Consider the following 11131-nt stretch of genomic DNA (forward strand, 5'->3'; position numbering starts at 1 on the left):
ACCTGCCGTTCTCCAGGAAAAAAGCTCTATCGCAAATTGTACGTTGTTATACCTTAATTTCGCGTTGTTGAGATAATTGTAAAAGGGATATTTACAAATTTGCCATTATTCTTACAATACGCGTGTACGCGACAGCATGCTAAATATTTGTTTATTTATCTCAGTCTCCATTGAGAAGGCAAAATATGATTGAGTGGCTCAAGTGGAATATTCGTTCACCGAGTAGCGACGACAAGTTTGAAAATAATTATAAGCTTGAATAACTTTGTAGATCAAAGTGATCACGATCTACGCCGTGGGACGTAGATAGAGATTACGGTAGCGTTTTACATACGATATCGAGTTAAGTCAAGTTTCATAACTGAAATTTATAAAGCAGAAAGTCGATAGTACATCGAGCGCAACGAAAATTCGATTCATATTTCATGCGCCAGGTATAAGGCGTTAACCATAAACGTCACGATTCCGTTTTACGCATGCCACGAAAACTTTGATTTCGTGCGTGATTGATGATGATAGTCTCGCAATGAAAGATTAAAGCGGCGTTTCAACATCAAGATCGCTTGCGATGGTTTCTGGTGCCGAATCAATATGAATAGTGCCAAATGATACGGTGATAGTAAGGTATAAGAGATACGGTAAATAGGCTGTAGGTATATTATAACAGATAATATATCGCAATCTGGCAAATCACTCCAACGATTAATTATCAACATGCAGTTAATTCATAGTTTATTATTGACTTTATGTATCGTTGTGTTTTTTTTTCTCCGCTATAAAGTTAAACAGAAATGGGAAACGAAACTTTAATTTGTTCACCCTAATCTAAAAGCTGGGCACATTTCAGGGTTAAAATCGAAAGTACCTTCGCCACAATATACCGTATACGATTTACATAGAAAGCGGCTAATCAGTCGCGCGCGCGTGTGAAAGTGCAAAGTCCTTCCTCTTCCTCTTACGAGTAACTATAGTCACCTTCTCGATTACTCGCATACATATTAAGCGAGTCGTCATTCTCGCTTACATCATCGTATAACCGGATAGCGTACAAGCAGCATCAATCATTCGTTGAACGATTTTTAGCGATAATTTAGCTGAACGTTCGCTCGCGGACACATTTGATATCAAAACCATATGACTTTAATTGTTGAGAATCTCTCGAAAGGATAGGCTCTTGTTTGATTGTTGGATTTTTAATATTTCTTCATAATGGTAGTACCTTGGTAGAAAAGAAAAGTGATGAAAGAGAGAGAGAGAGAGAGACACGAATCAGCTCGTTGCGATATGAGGAAAGGAAAATGAATGTATGTGGCGTGTGGGGAAATGTAAAGCCATGGCGGTACGCATAGAAAGCGTTGAAACTCCTAACCGAGCAGCATTTGCATTTCTTCCTACGACATCCTTTGAATAACAAATAAGCTCCTCCAGCCGCGAACGAATGCGTGCGATATCTTGCGGAAGGATGCGGATGATGATAATAATAATAATAAAAGAGACTGAGTTCGCTGCGCAAAAGTTTCGCGTAAATGTCGCGTTAATACAATTAGAGACACGCGCGTAGAGTGTAGTTACAATCGTGTCTTCACACATGATATAAGATTAAGATTTCGATTAAATGAAATCTTTTAAGCCATGCATGTGACTTTTATTGGCAAGAAACAATATTAAGAATATTAATAACTCTCCCGAGAGTATGGATCATTTGAAATTTGCAAATTAAACTCGAGCGCTCATCTATCAGAGAAAATCGAGCGTAGTTGCGTAGTAGTCGGCTAACCGAGTCGCAGAGCGATCTTTAACGAAGTGTCCACTTCGCAAAGTTCCGCTGATGCGTTCGCGGTAAATTTGTCAATCCGACGATGTGCCGGGAAAATTGCGCGTCGCGTTTATGCAATATTCATACACGGTGCACAACGGCGGGACACCGTTGATTCAATAGAGAAAGAGAGAGAGAGGAATTAAAATATCTATATATGGACGAAAAAGAGGAAGAGACAGAGAGAGCTTAGAATCTAATCTTCTTTTTTTCACTACCGTTTGCGATGCGCAAAATGATAGAAACAAATAAACGACAGCGAAATGATAATCAATAAAATAAAATATATATTTTTTCTTACAGTATTACCTTAATTATTGTTTCTTACTTTATTTATTTTGCGGTAAAAAGTTTGTTTGCGGAAAAGCATTGCTCTAAAGAATGGCAATGAAATAGAAATTAATGTTTTTCCTTTTTTCCCATAATCCATAATAATAATAATTTAATTCTCATAATCAAAACGCGATAAAGATGTGTAGCGGTATAAAAAAGAAACTTCCGCCAGGAACTTTAAGAATGCCAGCAATTAAATTCTCGAGCGTGCTTAAAACGAGCACTTGGTGGATGCTCGCACCACGCATGGAATTCGCTCCTTACTCTCTAATTTGTCTTGAGATATCAAATATGTATCTCTTGCTTTTCTCCTTTTCTTTCTTTTCTTTTCTGTCTTTTCCTCGCGAGCTGTTGACGATCTGTCATCAATCTGCGCGAATGAAGCGGGAGAAACGAAACATCGTGGCGCACCGTACAAACGTGACACTGTCATCGATTCTGCCGAGTGCGCAACTGTATCGGATAATTTGACCCCGGTATTTTAATATATAAAATGTTGGAAATTTTTCACAAATTATCTATCGGTAATGGATCGTAATTGGGCTTGCATCATTAATTTTTTGTCGTTAGAAAATTCCGTCAATAATTTCAAGCACAAAAGTTAGGTGATTTTGCACGCATTACATGCACATGCACAAATCTTACACATTGAAAACTAGAACATATAGATAAATGTATATGGATAAATTGCGATGGAAGGTGAAAGCATAACGATGTGATTCGTGATGGTAATGACAGCGCAGGCGTGTCATTCAAGAGAACTCAATCGAGGAAACCCTTTCCGCGACCTAAATTCACCTTGACGAAGTAAATCCAGAGATTGATTGAAGTAGACAATACTTTTCCCCCGTTTCGGGAACGCGAATAGAAAATGTTCATCGCGCGAGTCGTACAGATGCAACCGAAAAGTAAAATCGAAAATAATCGTTCGAGTAAGTAAGTACATTTTGCACCGATAAAAGTTTCCATCTGATTAAAAAATGACAAAAACCTTTTAATGTTGTCAATCGCATTTTTATCATATCATATCATAGCGATGTTTCATCTGATCGCAACTATTTAGGTACATCTATCCAGATACGTGCACGTGTTAATCAAGAAAAGATTCTTGGTTGAATGTAGCCGATTATTGTTCTCTTCTCATCGCGCGCACAGTTTCGAAAAGCAATATAATATATACAATGCTCGTGTTTGCAATAACGAGGATGATCAATTATCAATTTTATTGCAATATTTATATCATAAACTGCCAATAAAATATTCGTGCGCAGTATGCCGCATTATGGATCGCAAATCAGAATCGCGAAACGTAACGAACGCTGTTTCGATGCATCGTTTATAATGTCTGTATTAATATAAATGAATGTCAAAGAGCATAGCGTATTTTTAATTACGCTAACGCAGTGCCATTTGATCGGAATTAATCAATCAATTAGACGAACATCCGGTGAGCGTTTATTTTATCCCATGGGTAAAACATCCATAAAACATCTATAGAATTTATTTTACCGGAAAAGATGTAGCGGAGAATTCTCTTTGTCTCTATGTAATTCTGTGTTTTGTGTCATCAGAGAATCGGCATTTGCTCAAACAAACGTTTTCTCGTTTCTAAATATCTTATCTTTAGTCACCGCTCAGCTCAAGATCAGCTATCAGAAAGGAAATGGCAGCGATCATATCACTGTGATGCGATTGATGTGTAATTGCATTTCGTGAATTTAATTTAGCGGCAAATCGCACGGCAGATCGCCGTGCGCGATCGATCATCGTAACATTCGTAACATGTGGCTTTCTCTGCCGAGACGAGTCGTTTCAGCTGAATTCATCACGCATCGTAGGGAACTTTCGTTCAAACTCCGCTGCACCATTGGAGGAAAATGGAAGATAAGAGTAGGTCGCTGCGCGGTCTACAAATACCGCGCTAAGACAGGATCTACCGCGAAAGCTCGAATGGTAACCGTTAACTGCTATACGTTATGATGCAAACTCGATTTTACAAACCGATGTATCTCGCGGCGTCTCAACATGGCTATGTGGCGACAGAGTTGAACGATAATTATTTGTCAAGATGACGAGACAACTCGCAAACATGATGATTCAAATGATGAACAATTGCCCGGAATCCCAACGATATACAACTCTCATCGTGGACGAGTGTTGAATTGGAACGGGTAAAATTAATGAATAAATCTCTTTGTTGGACTTTTCGTAGACTGGGCTAGGTTCGGGCGTTAGACGCCCCGTGGCATATGCCGGCACGATCCAGACGTAGACGAGGGATCGAGCACCGCGTGTGCACGAGATCGAGGTTGCGAGTACAGCGCTCCGGAGTCCGGAGCGCAGCCAGAAGGTCCGAAGGGAAGAGGGAAAGAGAAGCTTCCGACGAGCAGCTTTTTCGAGGACGACGCGAGAGCTATTGCCTGTGTGCCTATGTCGTTCATGTTTTCCACGATTGTGAGCGAGAGAGCATTTACATCTCTGTCGCGGACTCGCGGCGGATGATTCGAATCGTACGTCGTACGATCGCGTCGCTGATTCCGCTCACACAAGATTCCCGTAACACACTGGGGGTTGATTTTCACCAAGAACTAGTACGCAGCCTGTCGGAGAATGTATCACACAGAGAGTCGAGGGCCTCCTCGGTTGAAAGCGCAGCCACCAACAACGCGAGGAAAAATGAAAAACGAAACCGTCGGCACGTACTCGGCGACCGCCGCGGCAAGACTGGGGTCTGCTGTGCCCGGCCGGGGTAGCTGCCATGGCAACCCGACCACCCCCGAAAGCTTCATCTCCTCTCTCCCATCCGTCCGTGCGTCCGTCCGTGCGTCCGTCCGTCCGTCCGTCCGTTCGTGTCTCGCGCACCCTCGTTCGCGCTCTCCTCCACCGCGCCGGTGGTGGATGCGGCGCTGCGGCGCTGCGGCGCTGCGGCGCTGCGGCGCGTCTCTTCCCTCTGCTTCTATCTTTGCTACCAGCGACGATTAAACCGATATCCATCCACGATTCTCGAGGAAACCGAGTGCACGGAGTGCTCGTCCGAAACCGGTACAGGATGCACCTCGTTTGCGGTGCGTTTAGAGATCCTCGACATGCTTGCAGGTATCGATACTCTGATTCCGATGATACCGAGTCATAGAGTATCATAGAGTATCATAAGGTTCAAGAGCATCATTAGCATCACTCTTTCATGATTGTGCCCTCTTCCATTCCGATGTCGTCGTTAATTGTTTCATTCGTTACTATCGTAAGTGATGCCATTCGATACTCTACAATACTCATATGTAACGCGCAGTTTCGTCTTTGCGTTCATACTTTTCTCTCAAATGTCAAGTCAAACATTAGCTTTCGAGCTTTCGTGGTGTTTCGGAAGAGAGAATTTCACAGTCTCCGAAAAGACTTTTCATCCAAGCATTCTCCAGCGCGTGACCTGCCGCAAACTCGTAGTTCCAGCAAGTCCTGTTTATCTTCTCCAGAATAACGTTTCCGGAATAACGATGCAAAGATCGTTTGCAAAACGATTTGTACGCCAACAAAAAAAAGCCTAAAGCGGTACCAGTGAGAAATTTCGACGCAAGGTTGGAAGGGCGTAAAACGTGTCGAAAAATCAGTTTCAATGTATCCAATTTATCAGTACATGCAGCAACGTGTAAAGGAGCGCATTCTATTTTGAGAAAACAAGTATTCCGAGACATGTCTCAGGGGAACAAGTACAGAGAAGGAGCAACTTTCCATAGGTATTCCTCATAGCTTTCGATTTTCGTTACTCTTGTGCATTTTTGCATTTAGTCCCCTTTCAGGCACGGCGCCACGGTGAAAGTCATTTTCAAGTCTCAAAGACGCGCATGGTATTCTGACGGTCTTAGACTCGACGTAAGAAACTATTACGCGGTTTTCCTTTAAAGGTACCCTCTGCAATCTCGAGGTTACCTGAAGGATAATCGAGAATTTTCATCTGTATAGAATTTTCGATCTCCGTCGATAATTGAGTTACTTTAACGCTGTTAAATACATATCTATGGACCAACTCGAATAACACGCCCTTGGACCTCGAGTACTTTCAACAAATTCTCTCTCTATCTCTTGTTATTGTGATACAGAGAGAACAACTTAATTCCATTTGTTTAGAAAACTTTCACTCACCTAGACATGACGTGACGAATAGTTGGAAATGCGAAAAAAGACAATTAGGTGTGCATAAATATTTGCGCTCGCATTTTTGTGTACGCTCGTAAAAGTAGTGGAGCACTCGAACGAATTCTCAGTCTATAAATTTTTTAGTCGATACTTGCATGCTGCGATTTAAGCAGTTACTCTTGCGCCACGAGTAACGAGATTCAAGTTGTTTCACAAGATATTTGACGAGATATCCGCAACATTTTCACGAGTCAAGAGTGAGATTGTCTTTACGTTATGAAATTTTACGTTGTGAAATTTTTCTTTCATTTCGTAAAAGCACAGTAAAGGGTCAAACTAGGACTTGCATACAAAACATTATTTATTAATATACATTGAATAGAAAAGTACGAGAACAATTGAGCAAGAATATTTAAAACATTTTTTTAATCGGATCATTAATATCGAAGCACATTGCAATTTTTCAAATTTACAAGTCGGAATAACTCGGAAGTTGCATTATACGGTAATAGGCGCCGTAACATTACGATTCACGGTTTCCATATTTTCGCAGCTCTACGCTGCCATTTACGCGGATCGGCGTTAATGTAAACGCAAAATGCATTAGCACAGCCGTGCCGAGGCGAGCGTAAAGCCCGCGAATTTATCCGGATACTTGCAACGATGAGAGAAGCGATGCTGGGAAATGAGCAAGGTCGAAGCTAGAGTATTTTATTGCGCTTTATTTGAGTTATCAAATTACTAAAATTACGCGAAAGGAAAAAGAGATCCAATTTATTCCAGGAATAACACGAACGTTCCTCTCATCATCTGTCTTCATTATCATTTCACTTGTCATCAGTAAGCTCAGGTATTTTAAACCTGTTCGCGTTCCGGGTTTCCTCTTATTCATTATTATAGAGACAGTTTGGAGACATCCTAAGACAGAGCGAGCAAGTTTGCTTTTCTTACTTGTTCCATAGTCGTACCTATGAACGAAGCTAAACGTCCGCGCTATCCACGGAATGCATCGTCGTTTTATCGTTCTCGATGAAAAAAAAGATGTACCTTCGAATGGAGCCGCTTTCTCGTTTCTCCTAGTCGACCGGTATGGATTACAAACGAACCGCTCCTAGGAATGTCGCTTGTTCCATCTCGTGCGCGAGTGCTTTTTCCCTCGCATTTCTTTCTTCCGCGCTCGACACTCTTCCGACGGTCTTCATCTCGCTGGATACGCGTGTTTCGCCTTTCGCCGTGTACTCGAATACTCACCTCTCTCGCGGTTCTCTTCTTTGTCCGTCTCTTTCGCGGTCTATCAACTCGCGGATTCCTCTTTCCCAGCATTATTTTCACTTTATCGCGAAACTCTAATTTAAGCTACCTTCTCTCCGACGCACAGCGTTATCCTTCCCTCTTTTCTCCTTCTTCCTTTTCTCCTCCCCTTTCTCCTCTTCGCCGCGTAAATTTCCTCAATCAAATTCGTCATTTTTACGCGATATTGTGTAAAGTTGTGCTATAATAAATTTCCTTGACGCGTGTGCATCTCTATCTTAAACAAGTTGTATCTTTCCGTTATGTCATTAACTGAAATGTCCTCGCGAATGCACCTATAAGAATTAAGAATTGATTTTATTATTTTACTATTGTATATACGTATCTATGTGAATTATTGTATTTATAATATGTATTACATTTGTATATATACGGAGGAGTAAACAATGACCGTGAAATGAAATGTAACAAGATGAATATTCCGGACCGATCAGTTAAACATATCTGGCTCTTCTATTTGAAGTGATCTCGCCGCTATGTACAAAGCAAATAGCCTTTAACTGCAACACAACGTAACGTTGATCCTCTAATGAATTCATTACATCAATGCCCAGCGTGAATCAATGCGAAGATGAGTAAACACAGTTGCCTGATGTATACTGATCAAGCCTCGAAATCATGGGTGAACGTTGATAATTCCCTCCCGACGAATCGCCTGTGCAATATTATATTTTTCTAATATATTTTTATTATCGCGAAAGTATTATCATTACCAAGTAGGTTGTCTCACCAGATATATTTTTAACGTACTATCGTGGAGATTATACTTATATAAGGAATTTGGTGCTCTGCCATCGCTCTATGAATGCTTAAGAGAGCAGAGAAATTCACATCACACAGCATAGTTGTGGTACGAAACAATGTTCCAGGCATGACGAAGTTAGTAGCTTCAATGATAAAGGTACATGGTAAGGAAAGATCTTGGGAAAAATGTTTACATACATGTATAACCATATCTTTCCGTTTATAAGATTTCAAATAAACTTGGATCATTTAAATCGTTCAATCGCTATTCGATCGGATGACTATGTTGGACTTTAGAGATATGGACATATTTCTAGGAATGAAAGAAAAAAGAGATAATGTTTTGGAATCAAATATAGACAGACGGAGAGAGAGAGAGAGAGAGGAGAGAGAAGATAAGCCGTGGGAAATTGGCTGAACTGCGACATCGGTTCTTCTAGTTTCACAATAGCATTCGCTGCTCCGCCGTATTACGAACTCCTCGGTGCGGTGAAATCGTTCCACGTCGATGGAAGTGAAATTTTGCCCGTTCGTGACGACCCTCGCCTGCAACCTGGCCGCACGAAAGCTCGGCCACGGTCGAGTTAAGCTGTGGAAAAGCTCCGAAAGCGCTCCCGGCTGCGGTTTCCCATTGCAATAAATAAAGCTGATAAGCCGGCCTTGCTGTTTGCAAACGTTTTACTATTACTTTCTCTCCCTACTTTTGCTACTATTCTTCATCGTTTCCTTCTCACGATGAACGATCCGACGTCCGATCATACTCAATCTTTCCTGCTCGCTTCTTATCTGCAAATGTCCTCTCGCCAGAGAAAGTGCAAAATGTATTTTCAGCTCTCAGAACCTTACCTTACCTCACGTTAATGTTTCTGATGATGTTTTAGCAAATTCGAAACGACCGGCGCAAGCTTGATTTCGAAGAATCTGCTGATACCGGATAAACGTTTTCTGTGCTCTAATGAGTTTGTAAGAAAGTTTACACCGCACACATTCTCTCTCTCTCAACGAGGATCATTAAGTAACGTTACTAGAGATACCCAGTATCGTATTCGCCCATATTCGGACTTGTTACCACAAGAGACGCGAACATATTCCTTCGCAACGCCCTGCGATCCATGGTCGACGGAGGGATTAAGGATATACCACGAGAGCGTGCCGAAGCATAATCGTGCGCACGCGGTTAGTATCCATTACGATGCGTGCGTGCCCGTCGTGCAATCGAACGATGTCAGTTTGAGGTCGGTCGGGGCTGGTAACCAGAACTGCACCACGACCACCGAGAGGAATTTCAGAAGGAGCCCAAGGTAACCCAACAATAGCCGCAGATTATGAGGAAACACCTCTTCGCGAAGCGCACCTGGCACGAAGATACATATGTGTGCGCGCGTGCGATTTTACGCAAATAAAACGTCCTTAGATACCGATTAAACATGCCGAAGCACACTCTTGACAGTTTACGTCTACAGCGAAATACATAAATTCGCCTTTATGTTCCGTTTGTGCATCGGATGTACAGCGCGCTCCATAAAGTACGGTGTTCGGAGAAACAGCCAGTCGCGCTATCGATTTCGCTATACGCTCCATATCGCGCGACACGCGATAAAATCCGTCTCGTGGCGTGACACGATCGATCTTGTTGTACCGCAGTGTTGAAGTCTATCGAGTCACTGTATCATAATTACTGGACCGTGTGATTTTAGGACACTATCATATAGTCGTCACAGCTTTCCGTAATTTTCTCATGGGAGTTTTTAAATGATGCTGATGATGGAATTAGTAAATACATTCATATCCACGTTTCGCCCCCAATGCAATATAATTGCATGGTTCTCTAACGAGAGGCGTTTGCTCCGAATGCCATCTTGTCAGCGATAGCCGCATCGAGAGACATAGTTGGGCGGCCAGTTGTGGCCGCCAAGGGTTGAGCGCGGAGGCGCGAATAGTAATTAATGCCGCTGCAGCGGACCAAGAAGCTGCGGGACAGGTGGCGGGTGGTGGTAGTGGTGGCGGTGGCGGTGGCGGTGGCGATGCCAGCCAAAAGCAAACATTCCTAGAGTCACGGTATCCGGTATCCCGAGTATTCGGGTATCGGTTCGACACGTACCAATTATAAGCCAGCGTACTGGTCATTTGTAACGCACCGGAATGCCGCGTGGACTTGTCGTGGGAACAACACGGTTGGCTGCTTCTTACTCTGGATCGAGCGCCGTTTAACCCTCCTACCGTTCTAACTACTCGCTGAGCTTCCACACGTTGGGCAACCCAGCGAAATATTTTACGGCAACAAACGTGTGAGAGACGGAGCAAATGCTATCGTCGTTAGTTTGCTACACGGATCAAGCGTTACTTAAACATTATGGCCCCTTTTGTAAGATACCACGCTGTTGCTCGCACAATGAGCGCTAACCGCCGGATCTACCAACAAATAAAGCTTGCAGAATTTTCGAGATAGAACGACAGATTACGTATGGATTACGGATTACGTCCGGTCTCGAAAATCATGGACGTTTACAGTTTTGCTCTCGGAAATAATAATCTGATTTGTTCGATTCCAATTGCGTAACCGCATGATTGTGTCGCGCGCGCGCGCGCGTGTCGAGTTCGACTCATATCCTCGTGCAGCTGGAAACCGGAATAATTGATCTCGTTGCGTTCACGGTGAGTCGGCAGCGTTAGGCCGTGGCGGACAATACAGAGGCAAAACTCGGTCATTAGTTACGATACGCAATCGGCAGACAATACCGATCAAAACGCGGTAGTTGTTCTTGACGCCATCCAGTATAACCACATACACACTCA

The 11131-nt window shown here is 42.7% G+C and overlaps 1 protein-coding gene across 5 annotated transcripts in view; it reads right to left on the bottom strand.

The window, feature by feature from the left end:
- The window catches only part of LOC105274991 (dipeptidase 1), a 64618-nt gene extending 59711 nt beyond the window's left edge, over nucleotides 1–4907 (bottom strand). For 4 of the 5 annotated variants that reach the window (XM_011331557.3, XM_011331555.3, XM_020030235.2 and 1 more), the window contains exon 1: nucleotides 4695–4907. The gene's annotated coding sequence lies outside the window, so the exon portion shown is untranslated. The remainder of the gene's footprint in view (nucleotides 1–4694) is intronic. The other variant, XM_020030236.2, reaches the window with a different exon arrangement.
- Nucleotides 4908–11131: the final 6224 nt, after the last annotated feature.

This window comes from Ooceraea biroi, chromosome 1 (genome assembly GCF_003672135.1).
Source record: "Ooceraea biroi isolate clonal line C1 chromosome 1, Obir_v5.4, whole genome shotgun sequence".
Lineage (NCBI taxonomy): Eukaryota > Metazoa > Arthropoda > Insecta > Hymenoptera > Formicidae > Ooceraea > Ooceraea biroi.